Genomic DNA, 22686 nt, shown 5'->3' with positions numbered 1-22686 from the left:
AAGTGATATAAATGCACTTTTTCTCCAGACCATTTTAAGGTACAAAGAACTTTCTACCTTGTATTTATTTTTATTCATGTTTATGTCAATTCTTCCCTAGAGGCTATATAAGCTTTTGTGTGTGTGTGTGTGTGTGGTGCTAGGGATTGAACCCAGGGCCTTGTGCATGCAAGGCAAGTGCTCTACCAACTGAGCTAGATCCCCAGGCCCTATAGAAGCTTTTTGAAAGTGAGACCTGTGTCCAAATCATATTTGGGGTTCCGGTTGAGTATCTGATCCTTAACACAAACTCATTGAACATATGACTGAATACTTGATTGACTATAATAAACCCAGAAGCTTTGAATTCAGTCACTAATATTAAGTTTATCATAGTCACTTTTTGTGAACCATTGGACCAGGGGACAAAAATGCTGGGTTTGAAATCTTCAGAGCCACTTTGGAGAGCCTCGGTAGCCAAGCAGGTAAGATTACTACATGATCAAGACTGAACTACTAGAGAAACCATGAATGAACATTGCCAAATGAGGAGCAATGGATTCTGTAGAAGAATGTAGAACAATGTCTTTGTTATGCCCAGGATCCATTAGGCAAAACTTATAATGAGTATAAAGGGCTTTTGCTTCCTCTAGTATGGAGGAAAGGAAAGAATTGAAGATATGAAAACAATAGCTCTTATGGAAGGGGGACAGGTAGGCCTCTGACACCTGGCTGCAGGACAAGAGGCAAGGAGAATGAGGACAGTAGGCCTCCCTACAAAGGGGAAGGGACGATGAACTAAAAGCACAATATATGTGATTCCAAGTTTAACATTTCCTTTCTACATTGTAATTCCCCAGTGTTATCTGAACACTGAAATAAAACAGATTTCTGTTAGCTGGGGTTTTTTTTTCCCCCAGACAGAGGATTGAACCTAGGGGTGCTTAACCACTAAGCCACATCCCCAGCAGCCCCCTCCTTTTTTTTAGTATTTATTTCATTGTAGATGAACACATAGTATCTTTATTTATTTTTATGTGGTGCTGAGGATCGAACCCAGTGCCTCACACAAGTAAGGCAAGCCCTTTACCACTGAGCTATAGCCCCAGGCCCTCCCCAGCCTTTTTTATATTTTAATTAGAGACAGGGTCTCACTGAGTTGCTGAGGGCCTCACTAAATTGCTTGAACCTGTGATCTTCCTGCTCGGCCTCCTGAGCCACTGGGATTACAGATGTGTGGCACTGCACCTGGCTGTTATGTGGGTTTTGAGAAAGAAGTCCTTGTCCACAGTTTGAGGATGAAATGGATTAGAGAGAGGCAGTAGTAGGTTAGTTACTAGGAAGCAGAGGTGACAAAGAAAATCTGTTATGTGTGTGATCAGCTAAGTGAGGAGACATGAGACAGTCATGATAAATATATGACACATGGAAAAGCAGCCAGGGCTCCTCAGGCATAAGAGAGGAAGAAATGGATTCCCAGCACTCCCAAATAAACATGTTCCTGACTTATTAAAGGCAGAGGGAATACAGCCTTTCCATCCATCTCTGAGAGCTAAAGAACTTGACGTATTTACACTACAGAAGCGTAAATTACACTATAGAAGTGCCTTTGTTTCCAGGGGTAATAAAGGGCACTGCCAGGAGGCACATGTAAGAACAAATGTGTATGTATGAAAAATTCCGTGGGCTGGGGATACAGTTCAGTTGGTAGAGTGCTTGCCTAGCATGCACAAAGCCCTGGGTTCAACTCCTAGCACCAAAAAAGAAAAATTTCCTTCAGTAGTCCCAGGTCACAACACAAAATGAAAAGACAATAATCCATAAAGTAAATCCACATTTCCTATAGATTAACATTTGCTTGTTTTATTATTTTAAACTCTCCCTTTTAAAATGGATCATCAGGGCTGGGAGTGGTGGTATACACCTATAATCCTAGCAACTCAGGAGGTTGAGAAGACAGGATCTCAAGTTCAAGGCCAGCCTGAGCAATTTAGCAAGATCATGTCTCAAAATTTAAAATAATAATAATAATAATAGGACTTGGGATGTAGCTCAGCAGTAAAGCACCCCTGGTTTCAATCCCCAGTACCAAAAAACAAACAAAAATTAAAATAATAAAATGGATCATTAATTATAAGTCCTAAAATATCCATTTTATTTCCATATGAAATTTTTTTCTTCAATACTTTAATGTCATAACTCTAGAAAATTTGAGAATCTTCATCCTAGAGGTTATCTATCTGACATCATTTTAAGAGAGAGGGAGTGATATAGCCGCAGATACCTTGATGCTCATCACCTCTATAATAACCCCATGCTGAACTCTCATAGGAAGTGCTTCCAAAAGAGAAAACACACGCCAACATGCGGGTTTTTAAAATTTAAAAAAATTTTTTAGTTGTAGATGAACACAAAACCTTTATTTTATTTTATTTATTTATTTATTTTTATGTGGTGCTAAGGATCGAACCCAGTGCCTCACACGTGCTAGGCAAGTGCTCTACCACTGAGCCACAACCCCAGCCTCCAACATGTGTTTTTATACATCCAAAACTTCTGAACAACTTTGGAAATTTGATTCTTGGTTTCTGAGATGAGGATGAGGTTGTGATGGTGGGTAGGGGATTGGCTAATGTGTTTCCAAGTGGATGTCTCAGCTCTGAAACTAAAAAAGCCAAAATGGGACTGTTGTTCCTCCAATGAATAAGGAATGAATAACAGGAAATAAGCAACAGTCATAAAATTATAAATTAAATCCTAAATTGGTAGCGTTTCATTGCCAGAGTGACTCACTCCTCTTCTTCCAACTCACTCTTCCATTAACAAAGAAAACAAAGTCACCCTGTCCACCTAGATGTTTTGGGTACCCATTATTTCACTCTCACTATCCTCTCTCATGTTTACTGACATGTTTATTTAATCCAATGAAGTAGAGGCAGGCAACTTCCTAGTAGATGTAAAAGCTAATCACACCATGCTTTGTCATAAGGAAGGATAGATGCTAGGAAAACACTGTAGTAGAGAAGTAAGGGCTAACACTTATTATTTACTGTGTCTGGTAAGATAGGTCAAGTGATACCCATGTTATAACCAATTAGTGGTGAAAGCAGAATTCCAACCCCTACACTATACTTGGTATGGATTCACATTCTGGCTCTCCATTTGCTTGTAGACCAAATCTAATCTCAATGACATTGATGGTTCTGAAATTCTGTATTTTTTGGCCTTGGGGAAGTATCATACCTGATTCCCACCAATTTGATTTTTCTGCCAAGAGGATGTTCTAGAATTTTGGGTAGGTAGCACAGTGAGAATAATGGAAGAGTTTCCAGGATTGGTATTTCTTCATTTGCTTACTTTCTGATCCAGGAAACTCTCATGTTTTCAGGATTATCTAATAGATAACACCTGGGTCTCTGGAAAGGTGGTATAGTGTAGTAGAGATTCACATCATAGATCTGGGAGCCAGATGTGTTGATGTGGATCCTGGTTTCCCCACTTAATAGTTTGTGACATTAGGTTACTTGATTTTCCCATGCCTCAGCAGCCTTATCTCTAAAAAGGAATAAAAATGGCACCTAACTCTTAACATTGTTGTCAAGATTAAATGAGAGAATCAGTCAAGTTCACAAGTCAAACGCCGCAATGCCTTAGCACCCCATGCACATAAAATTCAAGGAGGAATTTGAGAAAAAAGACCAATGCAGAAAACTTTCCTTTCTATAAGTGGAGAGAAACAGTAAAGAAATCGTGTGACCCTTTGTAACAAAGGGATTATGTTGTCCTTTTAAAAGTAAGAGTAAAGTCAGAAGTTAGGACCACTTGGGCAGGAAGTTCCATGGAAATGCAAGGATTATTGCTGCCTCAACTCTGTCTCTTTATGGTATAAGTTTCAGGCATCCTATCCCATTAACTGGAGACAGATTGGATCCATATGGCACTGCTATAGGGGCTGGGGATATAGAGACTCACAAGTCAGTATATTTGTATCACCCAGAAACTAACAGTTTACTAGCTGTGAGTAGACATCTTGGGGCCATAGATGGGCTACCTAGATGCCAAGAGTAAACACACATTACAAGTGCAGAGAAGGAAGCAATAGGAAAAGGCTGAGCAAACTAGGCAAATTCTGGATTTTAGAGCTAGGCTTTCCCTTGGTCTAGACCTTGTATGGTAGATCATAAATGCCCAGAGAGAGCCAAGGAGATCCTCTAGGCAGGGAAAAGTAGGAAGCAAAGGTGTAAATGCACATGGTATCATCAGAGGCCAATAAGTCTACCAGTTGTCTGCAGGAGAAGAGTCTCTGGAGGGCAGTGGCAAGAAATACAGTGAGAGGTATAGGTAGAGATAGCTCTCCCATGGCCAAAGTCTTGGTTCCAGTTTGACATCTTTATTGAGCAGATGTTTCAGAACTTGTCACAAATATTTCTGGTAACATACAAGGAAAGCTCTTTCAGAAAATAACAATAAGAATGAATGGCTACCACAAACTCCTAGTTAGCTGAAAAGACTATTATTCCTATTTGCATTTTTCATCAATACACAAGGGATATTAAACCCAATGATTGAATGCACAAAGCCATAAGGGCCAAGTAGCATGTTGGCAACATCAGAATATATTTTGATCCTCCAAGTAATGTTCTGGTCACATTGTCACTGTTGAGAATGTTCATAGACTGTATGCTCTTCTGAAATATATGCATACTCCAATGGGTTTACTTCTACTTTTACTGGTAAGCAGTCAAGGGTCCAGATATTGGCTACACTGCCGAATACAGAATTTTTCACCAAAATGTACTAAAAATCACTTTTTAAAATACTGCAGAAATACAATCTTTTTATTTTCTTTTTTTAGTGTTAGCAGTAGGATGTTTTTGCTTATTAAATTGAAACACAAAAAGATCACTAGAATGTGTCAGCAAATATTTAGATGGAATAAGATCTACAGAGAAAGAATAGACAACAAATAAAAGTTCCATGTGGCCAATCTCACAACTGGCACTTTACAAATAAATACACCTACACCCAAAACCTTCTCATTTGGTGGAAATGTCTCCTATCAATCAGTTACTGTTATGTGTTCCAGACAGTGAAGAAGACCATTCTAGCTTGTGGTAGGACTGAGATTGGAAAGCCAGGGTAAGCTTACAACTGATCAGCCCAATAATATCACCTGTTAGGTATTTAGTTACTTTAGGTCAAAGGAGTTGGTATATGAATATAAGACATGGACAGAAATAAGAATTTCTTTCGTCCTCATATCCTCGCTTCAGAATAGCATGTGAATACTTCTCTTAGTGCCTTTTCTGGGAACTTTTCTCTCATATACATAGAAAATGAAATGAGGTCAAGCCACTTTATAACAGTGGCCAATACAATTCAAGTGTTGTTTCACTTGGAATTATTCACATGCTACTCATTTTGCCAGATGCCAACAAAGGAAAAGTCAGGGAGTACCCTTAGTCAACAAGATCAGAACCAAACTGTTTTTCTGAAACTAAGACTATCAAGGCAAGTATGGAATCAGGGATTAAAGTCCAGGGTTTCTCCCCTGGGATTCCAAGTTGTGAGAGTGTCAACACCTTGTCTTGTCTCCATGCAAAGATGGCAGGCCCACAGGGGATCAGAAAGTTAAGGTCTTTTCTCTAGGCCTCTGTGGCAGATAGTGGAGAGCAACTCACTCACACTTTCTCCAGACCCCTTCTATCAGGGTTTCTTGTCCTGCAGAGACCAGAAAGCTAAAAAACCAACCACTGACACCACAAACACACACACACACACACACACACACACAGAAAAAAAACCACAAACATGTTTTCCAGACTCCCTTGCAGCTAGAGTTCCAGGTGTGATTTAGATTACATGAGTCAGAATCATCCACAGAATAAATGGAAAGAGAAAGTTAACTTCATGAGGAAAATCATTGATTCTTGCAAGCAGTATGTTGATTCTGATACCTAGATTCTAGCATCAGAGGTGCTAAGCACTACAAGGCAGCAAAAGTTAAGTTTCTGCTAGAAATATCTTATGGCATAATTGGCAGTACTACTGGCTGACTTGCCCCCAAATGAGGTTCTTGATCCTCTCAGGGATCCTATAAATTATCAGTATGAGTTATTCATTGCCACAATAACAAAGCATAACAATCCTCACATTTCAGTGACATACAAAAATTAGTTTCTGTATTTGTAGGGCTCAGATAGCCTGGGCCAGGCTTGCTCTTGTATCTCAGCTCACCTCCATATCTAGGGGTCAAGTGGCTGTCAGCCAATCTAGGATAGCTTCAGCTGTGACAATTATCATGACTTTGCTCTGCACACATCTCTCATCTTCCAGCAGGCTAGCCTTGGCATGTTCTCTTAGAGATGATGGAGAAGCAAGAACAGAAACAGAAATTTACAAATATAAATACTTTTTCATACTTCTACATGCATCATATCTGTTGGCTAACAGCTCATTGCAAATCACATAGTCATCCTCAAAACTACAAACTCATATGTCCAAAAGGCATGGTTGGAGTGGGGAAAATTAAGCATCATAACTATCTAATACCTTTTAATAAACCCTCTCCTTAAACGAGGCAGAGATTTGGTTATTTTCAACTTAGAAACTCAACTAATGTCCTCACATTGTTTGATAAGCAAAGGCTAAAACCCACAGATGTGGAAAAATTTAATCAAAAAATTCTGGGAAAATTGAACTGTTTCCCAAGCAAATATACTGATGAAGAAGTCTATGATTCTTTGGTTAGTTCTAGTCCTCCTCTTTCCTATTTTCCCTTCATTGCCCTGTGATCCCTTCCTGAACCTTATCTTTAGAGTTTAAAGAAGTAGATTGATAGATATATGCTAATATGTGCATTAAAAATTTCTGGAAAAATATTCATAATAGTTGCTTTTGAAGAGAGACACAAAGACACAAAATGGACAGTAGTCCTAATTTTCATTGTGTGCTCTTTAATGGTTGAATTTTGTACCATGTTACTGAATTATTCTTTTGTTTATTTGAACTATTAGACAAAAAATTGGAAAGTCAAATAAACAAATAGATCAATAATGAACGAATTTCCATGTGTACCTATTCATTTTGCTCTTTTCAGTGCTTAGGAACCATAGGGCTAGTCACAGTTAGTCATAGAAATTTATACCACTGGGCACAAATAGGACTGGATTATTTAATTAAAAATTCATTACCATCAAGCCATACTGATGTAAATAAGTGATTGAATAGATGAGTAAATAAATAAATAAGAGAGAATAAACAAACCACCAGTGTGGAAACCTTCCAAATACTTTATGTAAACACTTCACCCTCAGGAAGTATAACAAGTCCTCATTCATTAAGTAAGAGCTATGCCCGGTGACTTGGTAAGCAGGAGGGAAAGGGAGAGAATCTTTACAGTAGAGAAACCTGACAAACACTACCTAAGCCAGGTGATCCAGATAAATATTAACAGTGGTTGATAATGTTGACAGTAGGCACCCTGGATATGATGTGGTGACATGGTACTTTACCTCTGTGATCTTCCTCCACAAAACACATAGCCCCAGTCTAATATGAAAAACATTAGGGAAGTCCCAATTGAGGGACAATCTACAAAATATCTGACCAGTACTCCTCAAAATTGTCAAGATCATCAATAAACAAGAAAAATCCAAGAAACTATCACAGCCAAGAGGAACCTAAAGAGACACAAAAACTAAATGTCTCATGGTATTTTGCATGGGATCCTGGAATGGTAAAAGGCCATTAGGTTAAAAAATAAGGAAATCTGAATGGCATGGACATTAGTTAATGATGATGTATCAATATTGCATCGTTAACATTAAAAAATGTGCTGTACTTATGTAAGATGTTAATAACAGAGTAAAATGGATATAAGTGCATGTAACTTTGTACTATATTCACAGTTTCTTCTGTAAACCAAAACTGTTCCAAAAATAAAGTATATTAGCTGTCCACTGCTAATTCTGGAAAAATAACTAAAATAATCTATCAATCAAATAATCAATCAGTAGATATTGTGGAAGATACGAATGACACTATCTAAACACCAAATCAGGCTTGTACAAGTAAAAATTTCAAATAGGAGCCAAGTGTTTGTGTAGCTCAGCGAATGGCCATTATAAGATCTGGAGCTCAGTAATGAGCCCTTTTGAAAAGGGGTGTGGAATAAATAAAGTATACCTGAACTGCATGACAACCGTACAGTACTAGCTTTATTGTGTGCTTGACCAGTGTTTTAATTTATGGGGCAGTCACGAAAATACTTCTTTTTCCTTACATTTTAAAATTGTGCTATCTCTGAGAATCAGTGTTTTTAGTGGAGACTTACAGGGGTGCCTGGGTTCTGCTCACTACAACTCACCCAAATGTAAAGGCCTCAGAAGGAGAAAAGATTCAGGGAGCCAAAGCCCAGCCTATGCTCTTCTATGGAAGCTGCTGGAGAACTATTCTACAACAGATCTTGATGGGAAAATATGATGGAGTAGGGAGTCTAATGAATCCAAGGGTAAGACTAACTCTTGTGAGAAGGAATGCAGGATTTTCTAATGGAAGCACAGAAAAGTACTTGTGGATAGATGAAGGGTAAGATTCTCTCAAAGAGAGGACCCATGAGGTAAGAACAGGAACTAGAAAAAACCCACGCCTCCTCCACCTTGCACGAAGCAATGGAGTGAAGTACCTTTTTTGTGGCATGTGGATTAGATTATATTTGGTATTCATTGTAAAATTATTTCTCTCATCTGTTGTAATTTCCTTTGCCTTCCTTAGAGCAAAGTTCTCAACCAGGAATCTGTGGACCCCCAAGGATATATGGATAGAATTTAGAAAGTCCATGAACTTGGGGCTGGAGCTGTAGCTCAGTAGTAAAGTATTTGCCTTACATGTGTGAGGCACTGCGTTTGATCCTCAGCACCACATATAAATAAATAAAGACACTGTGTGTTCATCTATAAGTTAAAAAAATATTTTAAAAAACCCCCACAAATTTTTAAAAAAAAAGGTCCATGAACTTGAATGAAAAAAAATTACATCCTTATTTCACTAATCTCTTTCCTTCAATCATAAAATGTAGATGACAAATAACAATAGTATTAGTAGCACCTATGATTATCACCAATAGAAATCACAAGATATTTTTATATCACAATATAGTTAATGTAGATGTCACAAAATATCCTTTATGTTCATTTCAAATTTAAATTTGGGGTGGTCATTAGATCCTGTTGTTTAATAAGTCAATAAAGAAGTATATATATTACTATAACTAAGATTTGATTTGATTTTTTTAAGATTCTGATAACTGTATTGGTGGGGGGACTGGGGTAAACCCAGGAGTGCTTTACCACTGAGTTATATTCCCTATTTATTTTTATATTTTAAGGCAGGATCTCGCTAAATTACTGAAGTTGGCCTTGAATTATAATCCTCCAGTCTCAGTCTCCTGAGTCTCCGGGATTATAGGCATGAGCCACAGTACTTATAACTGTATTTCAATACAATTTGTTTCCTTTGTAATTTAGTGTTTGATGTTTATGCATTTAAACCACCATTCTGATAAGGAAGCCATAGGTTTCATTGATATTTCCAGGGCACAAAAGTGTTTTAAAATTTATAAACTCTGGCCTGAAGTTTAAAATCTGACACAACTTTATTGACTTGTGTGGTAGCATTGGTAAGGAAAGCAAGGAGTGGGGTTTGGAAACAATAAAGAAAAAGGTCATGTCATGACCTCATACTCATTACCCTTATACCACCTCCCAACACACATCTGCGCATGTGTGCCATAAAAATGAGGTGGTATGCAACCATGAGTGCTGGGCTGAGACCAGCTGTGAAACAGCGGTGGATTATGCAGAGCAAGCAGAGAGCACTGGGCAGTTTCAGGACACATGGGAACCACAGGCAGGTAGACACAGCAGTAGAGAGGACACAAAACTGCTCTTTTCAACTTGTACTAGAGGACGTGACCCTTAAGGGCAATAAGGAAAACTGAATCATTTATCCTGCTTTTCTGGTTGATTACAATGGACTTGGTAACACAAAGCAGCCAAATGCATTACATGATGGAGGATACGGACTCTGAAAGCCATTAGAGTCAGAGTGAGGGCCAGAGGAGGCTTTCACAGAGGCCTCCCTTTGTTAGTCCAGCATCTTTGTCGGTGGGAGTTTCATTTTTTTAAAATTATATAATATCTGAGAGGCACAAAAGAATTCTATCATATTTAATAAGTCATAAAGGATAATAATAGAGACTTTATGAACCCGTTACCCAATTCAAAGACCTAGAAACATTGCTAACACCAGTGCATCTTCTGTACCTTATCCCACCCATCTCCCCAGCACTAACTTAAATTTTTGGTTTGCCTTATCAAATATACATGATTCCCAATGCTGTATTGTTTAGTATTGTTTGGTTTTGAGCTATATAAAAATGATACCAATTTGCGCTCCCATTGACACAGTATAAGAGTTTCTGTTGATCCACATCCATATCGATACTTGATATTATCCTATTTCATAATGGATAGTCATATTTTTTTTGTACCAGGAACTGAACCCAAGGGCCCTTTACCACTCAGCCACATCCCAAGCCCTTTTTTAATTTTTTTTTTACTTTTATTTTTGAGACAGGGTCTTGCTAAGTTGCTGAGGCTGGCTTTGAACTCGTGATCCTCCTGTCTCAGCCTCCTGAGTTGCTGGGATTACAAGCATGCACCACTGCACCTAGCTGTATTGTCATCTTTGTACACCAAAGGTAATATGCTGTGTCATCATATAAGGGACACAAAAGTATAAGCAAGTGCCAAAGTTTTACCAGTAGAGTTTAATTCAAGGGTACACAGCCTTTTGTGTGTGTGTGTGGGGGGGGTGCTGGGAATTGAACCCAGGGCCTTGTGCATGCAAGGCAAGCACTCTATCAGTTGAGCTATATCCCCAGCTCCCAAGATTACACAGTCTTAACCAGGGTTCTCCTGGAATACAGAGCCTGAGACAAAGGTTTGCAAGTCAGGAAGTGATTCCAGGGAATAGGAGTAGGAAATTGGGAAAAGGGAAGAGGAAGAGAAAAATCAATATAGGAGTATATTTTTTAGTTTGCTCCAACTGTAGAAAACTAGGACTTAATCTTGCCTACACCCTCTGAGAATCTCATAGAAACAAGCCAAAGCTCAGATTAACTGATTTTATCAGCATCCCTGAATTTATCAGGCTTCAGGGTGCTGGGTGCTGACTCACACCCACAACACGCCTAAGTGTTTCAAGCCAGAGTGGTGGCCTAGTAATTTACAAAATGCAGTTAAGAATTATCTGGCCGAATATGGAAGAAAGGAAAAATCTATTTCCAGCTCCCATCCCATATTAGCAAAGCACTGGCTCCTGGGCCTTTAACTTCCTCAAATTTCATAATGCACATGTGTGAGCATTGTAGTCTTCCAACAGGCCTCCATGTTGAAATGTCAAAGAAGTCCTTGGGTGGAAAAGTGAGATATTCACTGTGAGGCTCAGGCAAGGTGCTCTTGGGTTACACAAACATGAAACTGGTTACTGGACCAATGGCTTGACTAAACGGTGAATTATAAGAATGTGCAGTAAGGCACACATGGTGTCCAGTAGACATAATAAATGTCAGAGATGGAACTTAAACATGTGTATCTATCACAGTTGAAATATTTGGGTTTGGGAACATAGTGTGGAAACACTGTCCATTGCCTACCCAATAACTATCCCTACATTCCCTCTCTGCTAACAGAATCACAATTAATCCTGTAGTGGACAAAGAGTTCTAGATTAGAGCTGACACAGTAGCTCCGAAGTGCCCCCAAGGCCCAGATTTCTTCTTCTACCTTACTGTTCCAACATTTTCAATGCTACCTTACATCCAGTAGGTCATCCCATGGTCCAAGATGGCTGCAGGTATCATGCATGCATTGCAGACTAGCAAAACAAAGAAGCAGAGAGGATCAAAAGGACTTCCTCCCAACCAAGTCAACTCCCTTTAATCAACCTTCCTAGAAGCACCAATCCAACACATTTATCTCACTCTGGCAAGACTCTGTCCGAGGTTCACACCTGGGTGCAAGAGATGGTGCATAACATAGACTATTTGACAAATGCACCACTACCAGGAATAAACTGTCCCTAAGGCAGAAAGTGAGAATGGATACTGGATGGCAACTGAAAGTCTCTATCATAGTAGCCATCTGAGTTGGAGCAAGTTTTTAACCTACTTATCAGTTTTCTGACTTGTAAAATGAAAATAACATTAATTCACAAAGCTAATATAACTAAATGAGTTGATACAAATAAAATTGCAACATTCCTGGTATGCAGAAAATGCTTAATAAATGCTAGCTGGTTTGAATCCACGTTAGTGAGTCATCAGCATCAGGATCTGGCATCAAGCCAAAGCTCAGATTAACTGATCTTATCAGCATCCCTGAATTTATCAGGCTTCAGGGTGCTGGGTGCTGACTCACACCCACAACACGCCTAAGTGTTTCAAGCCAGAATGGTGGTTTAGTAATTTACAATGAAAAATATAACTGTCGGGCAGACCAGACACCCTGACCAGGTTATCCTCTCCCTGAAGGCAATGAACATGTGGCATCATAAGGTTGATTACTGAGCATGAAATCAGAAGAAACAGATTTTGTTACACAATTCAAATGTTCAATGGCATCGGGCTGTGATAACCTGTGATAGTCTTTACAACCGCGCTTGTCTGGTGGGTCAGATGCTCAGGAGAAAAATATGACAGGTTACCTCTTCCCCTGGCCAGGGCTATAAGGTGCACTATCAATTGCTGGCAAAACCCACCCAGATTGTGGAAAAGCCTCTAGGATCAACTCAAAACTCCATGGCATCACTAAATCTATTCTGCACAGAGGCCCTGTGGCATAACTTCACGAAAAGTTGTAAGTAAGGGAAGTACTTTAGCAAGATTCATTCTTTAATCCAGTACCAGAGTAAATGGGGTATCAAGAGACCTGATTATATCTTTGCTTGAAATATTTATTGGATTATGAATTCAATATATTTTATGTTTAAAATGGAAATATTCTAGAGATATATCATAAAATATATAATATATAAAATATAAAGATAAAATATCTCATAGATATAACAGAATATTAATAATGATTAAAAATAACATAAAAAGCTGGGTGCGGTGGTGCATACCTATAATCCCAGCAGAGGTAGAGGCAGGAGGATCACAAGTTCAAAACCAGCCTTAGCAAAAGCGAGGCACTAAACAACTCAGTGAGACCCTGTCTCTAAATAAAATATAAAATAGGGCTGGGGATGTGGCTCAGTTGAGTGTCCCTGAATTCAATCCCTGGTACTCACCACCACCACCCCCCCCTAAAAAAAAAAAAAAACTTAAAATGCTTTAAGTTGAGTAAGTAGAAAAATGTAACATATCTACATATGTGCATGTGTGAATATATACATAAATGCTATATATGTGTATATATGCATAAACATACATATATATGTATGTGTATATATATACATATATATGTATATATATGGTGGCTAATAACATCCACAGATGTGAATTTTACTAGTTTAACACTCAAAGAGCAAGCAACATGTTTTCCTCATCTCCAGTTGTTTGGGAGAGGGGATACCATCTGATGTAGTTCATTATGGGTCTCCTGTGGAAATAACAATGTGATTAAATGAGAAATAATTTAAAATCAGCATGCTCTGAGAAATTTCCAGTGCCCCTTGTGATATACAATATCCAGAGTAGTTAATCCTTTTTAAAAATCAGATATGGGAAGCTTTCAACCAGTTTCATAAAATCATCTTTGAGCTAGGAGAAGAGCAAGCTGCAGATTAGCTCTGTGATTGAAGAATAAACATGAATAGAGACAAATGGGGTGGTATGTAGCCTCTGTATTCATCCATCTATATTTGTGTAAGAGATTAAAAGAAATCCCAATACTGCATTTTTCTCCCATTTCCTCATCCTCTGTCCTATGGGCAGAAAAAGTAATTGAGCTTGGCAAAAGAAAAATGTGATACCATCAGCAATTAGGATAGCAAACATACAATGATATGTGTAATGACCTTGACTTGTCCAATACCACAAAGTGTCAAAATGTCAGAGATATGTGACTTGCAAACTGTCATCCCTACTCTATCAACAACAATATCACCTGGAAACTTGTTAGAAATGCAAATTCTTGCCGGGCACCAGGATGCATGCTTATAATCCCAGTGGCTCCGGAGGCTGAGGCAGGAAGATTGCGAGTTCAAAGCCAGCCTCAGCAAAAGCAACTCAGTGAGACTCTGTAGATAAAATACAAAATAGGGCTGGGGATATGGCTTAGGGGTCAAGTGCCTGAGTTCAGTCTGCGGTACACACACACACACACACACACCAAAAAAAAAAAAGGGGGAAGGAAGGAAGAAAGAAATTCTTGGACTCTACCCCAAACCTATAGGATCAGAAATTCTGAGACCAGACGCCAGCAAACTGCTTCTAGCAATTTCTCCATGGTGATTTCAATGCCTGTCAAAGTTTGAGAACCACTAGACTAGGTTACCTAAAGTGCAATCTGTGAATGCATTAGCAGCACTGGAAACTTGTTAAAACTGCAGATTCTCACCTTGAATTACTAAATAAGAATCTGAATTTGAACAAGAATTCCAGGTGACCTGTATGCACAATAAAGATAGAGGAGTGCCATACTTAACCAATAGTTCCTGTTATGTGCTGAATTGTGTCCCCCGGATTTATATGTTGAATCCCAAACCCCCAGGACCCCAGAATGTGACTGTATTTGAAGACAGGACATTTAAAGAGGTGACTAAGTGAAAATAAAATCATTAGGGTGGGCCCTAATCCAATATAACAAGTGTCATTATAAGAAAAGGAGGTCAGAACACAGACATGTACAGAGGAAGGATCTTGTGAGGACACAAACAGAACGTGGCCACATACAAGCCAAGGAGAAGGACCTCAGAAGAAACCAACCCTGATGACACCTTGACCATGGGCTTCCAATCTTCTCAACTCTAAGGAAATAAATTTCTGTTCTTTAAGTCATCTAATCTATGGCACTTTGTATGGCAATCTTGGCCAATTAATAGTTTCCAAACTCAAGGGCATACTGGAATCATCTAGGGGGTTTTTAAAATATTGATACCTGAGTCTTATTCCCAGAGGTTCCAATTTAAGTGGTATGAGAATCGACCCATAAATCTGGATTTTTAAAAGCCTTCCAAGTGATCTTTAATGTGTAACAAAGTTTGAAAACCACTGATAATCTCTACCAATCTCTTGACTGGTAAGAAATCTAAGACATAGGACCCTGCAACTGTTAAATTTCAATCTCTTGACATTTGCTTATCTGATCTCCCACCATTATGTTCCCAAACCTGGCTCTTCCTATAAATATTTGAGGACTTCTACTTGCAAAGAGAAAGTTAAGAATCAAAGCTGGCAATTACATATACTTTTTTCATATATCAACTTTCTCATTTGTTTGGGGTTTTTGTTTTGTTGTGTTGTGCTAGGGATCACCTTGAACCTTTATTTTTTTGGTGATACATCTTCCATAGTACAGGTATAGAGAATGCCCCCAAAGAAAATCTATTGACCTACATTGTCAGTACCCATTATTTCCCTTTAGGTTCTTCTTGCCACCCCCCCCCCCACACACACACCCATTAAGTTGCTCTCAAGGTTCTTAGGATCCAAATTAATGACTCTTAAATTCTATAAACCAGCATGCCAGGACATAGGTGCTGAACCATTTATTTATTGTTAATCCCTTGCCACCTTTTCCATGCCCCTGTGAAGTTTTGAGCTCCCAAACTCAATAGTCCACTCACAAAACAACAATTTACTAAATGCTTAATCTGTTCCAAGTTCTGACTAATACTTAACAAAATGGAAACTGTATGAGAATGTGTGTGTGTGTGTGTATGTGTGTGTGTAGTTTCTAAAAGTTAACACACAATATTAATTTGTTTTGCATTACCATAATGAAATACCTGAGGCTGGGTAATTTTACAAGGAAAATAATTTTATAAGGAAATTTGTAATCTTATAAGGAAATTTAACTTACAGTTCTGGAGGTTTAAGGGCAAGCATTTGGTAATGACCTTTTTATTGGCAGCATCCTAAGGTGGCAAGAGACAGGCAAGGAGTGCACGCACATATGTGTGCTGTGGTATCTGTCATCTTATAAAGCCACCTGGAGTTAATCATGGGGGCTCTATCCCAATGACTATCTAATCCTAACCACTTTCCAAAGGGCCCACCCCTAAACACCATAGTCAGATTAAGTTTTTACCCTCTTAACATCACACAGTGATAATTAAATTTCAACACATGAAGCCTTAGGGGACATATTTAAACTCTGTCCAAACCATAGCACACACTCCACAAAAGTGATGATCTGACCTTAAAATACTATACACTTTAGTGGAAAATCTGGATGTGCTTTTGCTACCTTGATTAATATTCAATATTTTTTTGTGGTCTAATCATTGATACAATCACAGATTCAAATAGAACCTATTTTCAAGACAGTCTTTTTGGTTAGCTTTCTAGCCATCTCCAACTTCCCTCTCTCTGACCACCTTTTCCACTGTAGAAGTTGAAAAGCCTGCTACTTTCCCAGCCTCCCTTGCCACTAAGAGCAGCTATGTGACCCAGATCTGGTCAATAAGATAAAAGGGAAACTCTGTTAAGGAACTTTGGGGAAACATTTCTTCTCTGATAAAAGTTGCATGAGGGGAAATACTCTGGCTTTTCTACGCTCTCTTTCTTATCTTTTTCTTTTTAACTTAATAATAGATTTTGTTTGTTTTTGTTTTTGTTTTTTTACTTATGTTTCCTGTCTTTGATGTGGGTGAAGACATAATGTCTGGAGCTGTTGGAGCCATTTTGAAACCATGAGGATAAGGCACTGACCCAGAACCCTAACACTATGGGACCATAATGATCACCTGCTGTCCAACTTCTCTGTTTACTAAAAACCCTTTTGGTTCATGTTTTATTACTTTCAGCAAAGTCACAATACTTTCACAATTAATATACAGATGTTGGAAAACTCTCATTTATTTAGAACACTGTAGTCTGAGGATCCACACTTTGAGTACCATTGAATTAAAAGGATTATCTTTTAGAAGTGAAAAAGAAATCTTGCCCAGATGGTATTCAAGGAATAGTAAACCTGGTCTGGACTGCCAAATTTATTTATTCATTCATTCATTTTTCAACAGACCTCCTACTTCATTAGGTTCCAATAATATAAATATGAATAAGACCTAACCCCCCCCAAAGAAATTTTGCTATTCTGAGCAAAATTAATGTGTAAACAAAGAGAAGCAAGATGGTAAGAGCTATGACATAGGTATGCAGAGAAGAGAAGCTGTGACATTAGTGAAGTGGGAAATGTAACTCATTTAGGAGAGTCTCCTGGGGAAGGCATTGCAAGAGGATAAGCAAAGATTCCAGTTAACTCTAAAGAACTCTCCCTGTGACCTGACTAAAAGTCTAAAGTTTCATTAATTTTCTTCCCAGGACGGGGAAGGGTATTTTCTATGATCACAGACCAGATGACAGTTCAGAAAGAGCAATTTATGATCAGGGACTAATCAACTGCCAGAAAAGATTCCCTTGCCCATCTTTCTCCCACAAAGCAGGATAAAGACATGTTTTATTTGGTGGTAGTGGAGCAGGGGGGGGGGCGGGCTATTTCCCTCTCATATCAGCAGGGATATTTTCTAGAACAGAATAATTCTGTGTTGTGAATTAAAACCACCTGTTAACATTGCAGCAGACCAAACAATATTGATTATAAAGCAATCAGTTGTCAACATGAGCCCAAAATTCACATATTCTAGGAGGTTCTCTCTGCTGTTACTTTTAAGCAACACACACACACACACACACACACACACAACAATTAATGACTATTTAATGGTCAAAGAAACACTACTGTTTAAGGACAGGGATAGGAGAAAATACCTCCTCCCCACATTGATTTTCCTCAAATCAGTTAGTGTTAGCAACACACACACACACACACACACACACACACACATATACTGGTAGAGGAAAAACTAACATGTAGCTTTGCATTGTTTAGTCCTTAGAAGACACAGAATAGGTTATCATTGATATTTCTTGTAAGGGAAATAATAGGTTTTGAAGCATTTCTGAAATAGAAAAATAAATAAATAAGACCAGCAGTAGTCTCCTAACATTTTCCTGAAATGTAATATGTTACAAATAAAATATACAATCGAGTCCTTGAATGAATTGTTTCAACATTATCCTGGCATTCACGTGGATAGTGTCCCTGATAACATTTAGATTCTATCAATGGTGACGAGATAGGTATGCAACAACTGCAGTTACCTTCCAGCCCTGGCATGTGCTGAGCTGGAGAGGGCTCTTCCAAGATCCCAACTCGGGCCACAGTAAAACATCTGCCTCCTCGCCGAGAATGAAGAAACCGCCCTGGCAAAGGATCCCAGCTCAGCCCTGGAGCTCTCCGGTCCCCACCTTTAAGAATCACCCATCAAGAAAGTGGGGGAGGAGGGAAACACAAAACAAATCAAACATTCCTAGCCCCATAAACGTCACATCTGAACATTTGAAGGTACCCGGGAAATTAAGAATATGGCTCCGGAGTTTGGTTTGTCTGGGGTCTGAGCATGAATTTGATATTCTCTGTTGCGTTTTTAAAATCTAACTTTCTGTCTCCGATGGAGAGAATCAGACCGAGGAAGCAAAGGCACAGAACACAGGCTGGAAGACCCTCCTCCGCGCTGTCCCCCTCCTCGGAGTCACCCAAACAGGAGGCATCAAAAGAGGAGAAACTTACCTGGCCCTCACCTAGACCGAAAGGCGGCTGGTCCGGCCTCAGGAGGGGAATCGGGGTGCAGCGGGGAGCCGCGAAAGCTGGAGCAGAAATGCAGACCCCGGGAGGAAGGCGAAGTCCCGCTCCTAACCCAGGAGAGCGAAGTGACTCACACGCTCGGCGCCCGCCTCTCGGCGCCCTGTGCCCCTCTCCTTCCCGCCCCCAGCAGGTACCGGGACGAGCGCAGGGAGGCGGTCTCCCGTCGCCCCGATCCACAGGGCTCACTGCCCGACGCCCCCAGGCGGCGGCGCCAGAGCCGAGCCAGGCACAGCCAGCCCCTCCAAGACAACCTCCCGCTTCCACAGGACCAGAGCCTCCGTCCTGGGTCTCTCCAGCTCCCAGCCACCCCAGGTCCCTCCATCCTCAGGCTCTTCATCTGAAAGCAACACACCTTCCACATGCCATCTACACACGACATTGCCAAGCCCCTCCCTTGGGTCGTGCCAAGCTGGCTCCAGGATGCCCCACTAGCCCCGTACAACCTTCCACTCGCCCCCTACCCCATCCTCGGTGTCCCCCTGGTGGTTGTGTCGGAACCCACCCAGCCCAGAGACAGGGGCAGCCAGCTCCTCAAGATCCCAGGTGTATCTTCTTCTGTAGATGTTTCCTCTCCCCAGATCGTCCCTCTTCCAGGGCCCTACCTTGTAGGGACCTGCTCCCCTTCATGTCCCTTTGGTTATCTGACATGCTTTCCACCTGCCAGCTGGATATGGTGATGTCCAGACCTTTCCATGGTTGGTGTCTACACCCAGAATACCCATATTACCCGCCAGAGCCAAAACACAAGCGACTTGCACCTCCTAGGATCCTCTTTCTTGTGGCAAGGAGACCTGGGATATCCCTGGGTCCTGGAAAAGTGCTATGGGCAAATAATGGGAGCTTGGCACCAAGGGAATCCCTCTAATCTGATTGAAGTGGAAAGAACAGCCAAAGCTCTACCCAAGCTGGATTGGGTGGTGATGCTTCATGGAGACAGCCAAGGGGCCCTATGGTGTCAGGGTTATAGAAGATGTAATACCTGTAGCAATCAAGGCTGGGCAATTCTGCCTTGGGACCTGGCATTTTCTGGCAGAGGTCATTTTGTTCTGCAGCCCTGCCTGCATCATATCAAAACTGGAACCAAAAGCATGTTCCTTTCCCTTTGATAGGGTGAGAGATTATAGTTTGGAGAGAAAGAAACAAGAATGGGGGAAAAGATGAAGCATTTTGTCCACTTAGGAACAACATTTCAGCTGCCATACTTCCTGTAACTCTGGGAAAAAGATGGGAAGGTTTTGTCTGTTCAGAAAATTAATCTATCCCCTGGCAACATGCACCCCCTTCTCGGCATCCCATTTGCTTTCTCACCACCATTATAAACCTAGATCTCCCCCAGAATGAGACTCATAGGGACTGTGAGTTTTTCATTTCCACTTCCCAATAGCCCAGCATATGGACTGACATGGTGGAAAATTAAGTTTTATTCAAAACTGAAAGGTCTACTATCCATACTTCCGCCTCCCCTTTCCACCTCTATACTTTCCATCTTTTCCCTTCTCTTTTCCTTTATTTTTCTTCCTTATCTATACCTGTTACTGAATAATACCACTCTTTGGTTTCTGTACCTCTATAATTCTATAAGGTGGCGTTACTTTTCCAATTTAGTTTGTTCACTTTTTCCAAAGTCTTCCCTACTCTGCATTCACTCTTGCTGCCCTAGTTTCAAGTTTAATCTCAATGAAATGTGCTCTGGCTTGGATCTTGGGTGTCTGCCAGAGGCCCATGTCTCAAAGGCTTAGTCCCCAGCCTGTGGCACTATTGGGAGGTGATGGAGTGTTTAAGGTGGGGCTAGTGGGAGGTCTTCAGGTCTTTGGGGACATGATCTCAAATAGGATAGTGAAACCATGGCCTCTTCTTTCTTCTCCTGCAGTTCTTGGCCGTGAACTAAGCATTGTGCTCTGCCACGTGTTTCTGCCATGATGTGCCTGCCTCACCACAGGCCCGCAGAAATAGGGCCAATCAATTTTGGACTGAAACCTCTAAAACCATGAGTCAAAATAAGCCTTTTTTTCCTTTTTTTAAGCTGATTTATCTCAGGTATTTGTTATAGTAACAGAAAGCTAACACAAAGTGCCTTTTTGTTTGTTTGTTTTAAGCTTGGATCAAAATTCTTACCTATTGAAAATCCTATATTCCTTCAGAATTTGTGTATGTGTGTGTGTGTGTGTGTGTGTGTGTGACACAATGTGTCCACAAGGCAATCAGCCAGATATTCTATCAAAATCATATCTTTATTCATTCAACTCACATTTACTATGTATCTACTATGTACTGGGTTTATAGACATGAATAAGGCAATTCTGTTTTCAAGAATGCCAAAAACCAGAGTTACACAAGAATGCTATAAAAGAGATGTGTAAAATGCTATAAAAGAGATGTGCTTTGGGAATGAGTAAGAAGCTCACATCTCTTTGTGTGGTAGGTGTGTTTGAAGGGATAGGTCATGACACATTTCACCAGAAGATGATAACTGAACTAAGTCTTGGAAAAAATCACTGGGAATCTTCCAGGAAAATAAGAATGGAAGAAATGCATGAAAGATGAATAATTTACTGAATTGTTAATTTGTGCCTCTTTTGTAATGGCAAGATTTTAAAAATATGTTCTAATTATACATGACAGCAGAATGCATTTCAATTCATTGTACAGAAATGGAGCACAATCAGTTTCTCTGGTTGTACATGATTAGAGTCACACCACTCGTGCAAATATACATGTAACTAGGATAATGATGTCCATCTCATTCTACCATCTCCCCCCACCCCGTGTCCCCTTCCCTCATCATATTCCCCTCTGCTCAATCCAAAGTTTCTCCATTCTTCCCTTGCACCCTTCCTGCCCTCACCCCCACCATTATGGATCAGCATACACATTTCAGAGAAAACATTTGGCCTTTGTTTTTTTGGGATTGGCTTATTTTGCTTAGCATGATGTTCTCCAACTCCATCCATTTACCTGCAAATGCCATAATTTTATTCTCTTTTAAGGCTGAGTAATATTCTGTAATGGCATCATTTTAAAGGAAAATAGTGTCTAGAAAAACTCCGGAATCAGAGTTCTCCCTCCTGATTGCTCTAGGAATAATTTGATTGGCTCTGCTGGATCATTGGATCATGGGTCCATCCGTGAAAGAATTAGCATGGCAGGCAAGTAGTGTATTCTGACTGGCTAGCTTGGGTCATGTGCACACCTCTGGGTTTTTCTTTTTCTTCTTTTTTTTTTTTTCTTTTGAGGGAGGAGGGAAGGGCATGTGTACCTGATAGAAAAGGTATAGTTCCTAAACGTGAAAATGCCAGGAAAGATGTGGCCAGAAGTAGCATGCTAACTCCATGTATACAAGCATTCTGATATAAAATAATATACCCAACCCTGGAAAATCTCTCATTTTGCAAAATCACACACTAAAACTAAGGCTTATAGAAAAATAACAGAGTCGGGACAGAACACTCAAAATTTATGCAACTTTATAAGCAGAGCATTAACAAAATTAAAAAATTAATTTAGCAGGTGATGACTTGAACAGCTCAGACACGCTGCTTGGTATGTCTAGAGAATGCCTCAAGGGATATTAAAAATGCAAGAAAGTAACAGAGAGGAAATTGTGGCTTGAGAGAGCTGAGACAATGCAGATGGAAGTGGAACTCTAAAACAGTGCAGTTGCCATTAAAGTGGGCCCAGAAACAAGGGCAATCTGCCTGAGGCAAGAACTATGCAAAGCTGAGGGTTACCTCTTTGAGATGAAGCCCTGAGTGCAGAACTTCACTTTGCATTT

General features: G+C 40.0%; 1 protein-coding gene across 4 annotated transcripts in view; it reads right to left on the bottom strand.

The window, feature by feature from the left end:
• Sytl5 (synaptotagmin like 5) overlaps window positions 1-19021 on the bottom strand; it is a 257975-nt gene extending 238954 nt beyond the window's left edge. For all 4 annotated transcript variants that reach the window (XM_058585750.1, XM_058585751.1, XM_058585752.1 and 1 more), the window contains exon 1: window positions 18840-19021. The gene's annotated coding sequence lies outside the window, so the exon portion shown is untranslated. The remainder of the gene's footprint in view (window positions 1-18839) is intronic.
• Between the last annotated feature and the right edge of the window lie 3665 nt (window positions 19022-22686).

This window comes from Marmota monax, unplaced genomic scaffold (assembly GCF_021218885.2).
Source record: "Marmota monax isolate L192 unplaced genomic scaffold, Marmota_monax_Labrador192_F-V1.1 WCK01_AAM20220418_F8-fsc00158, whole genome shotgun sequence".
NCBI classification, from domain to species: Eukaryota; Metazoa; Chordata; class Mammalia; order Rodentia; family Sciuridae; genus Marmota; species Marmota monax.
This window is presented reverse-complemented; position numbering and strand designations above follow the sequence as displayed.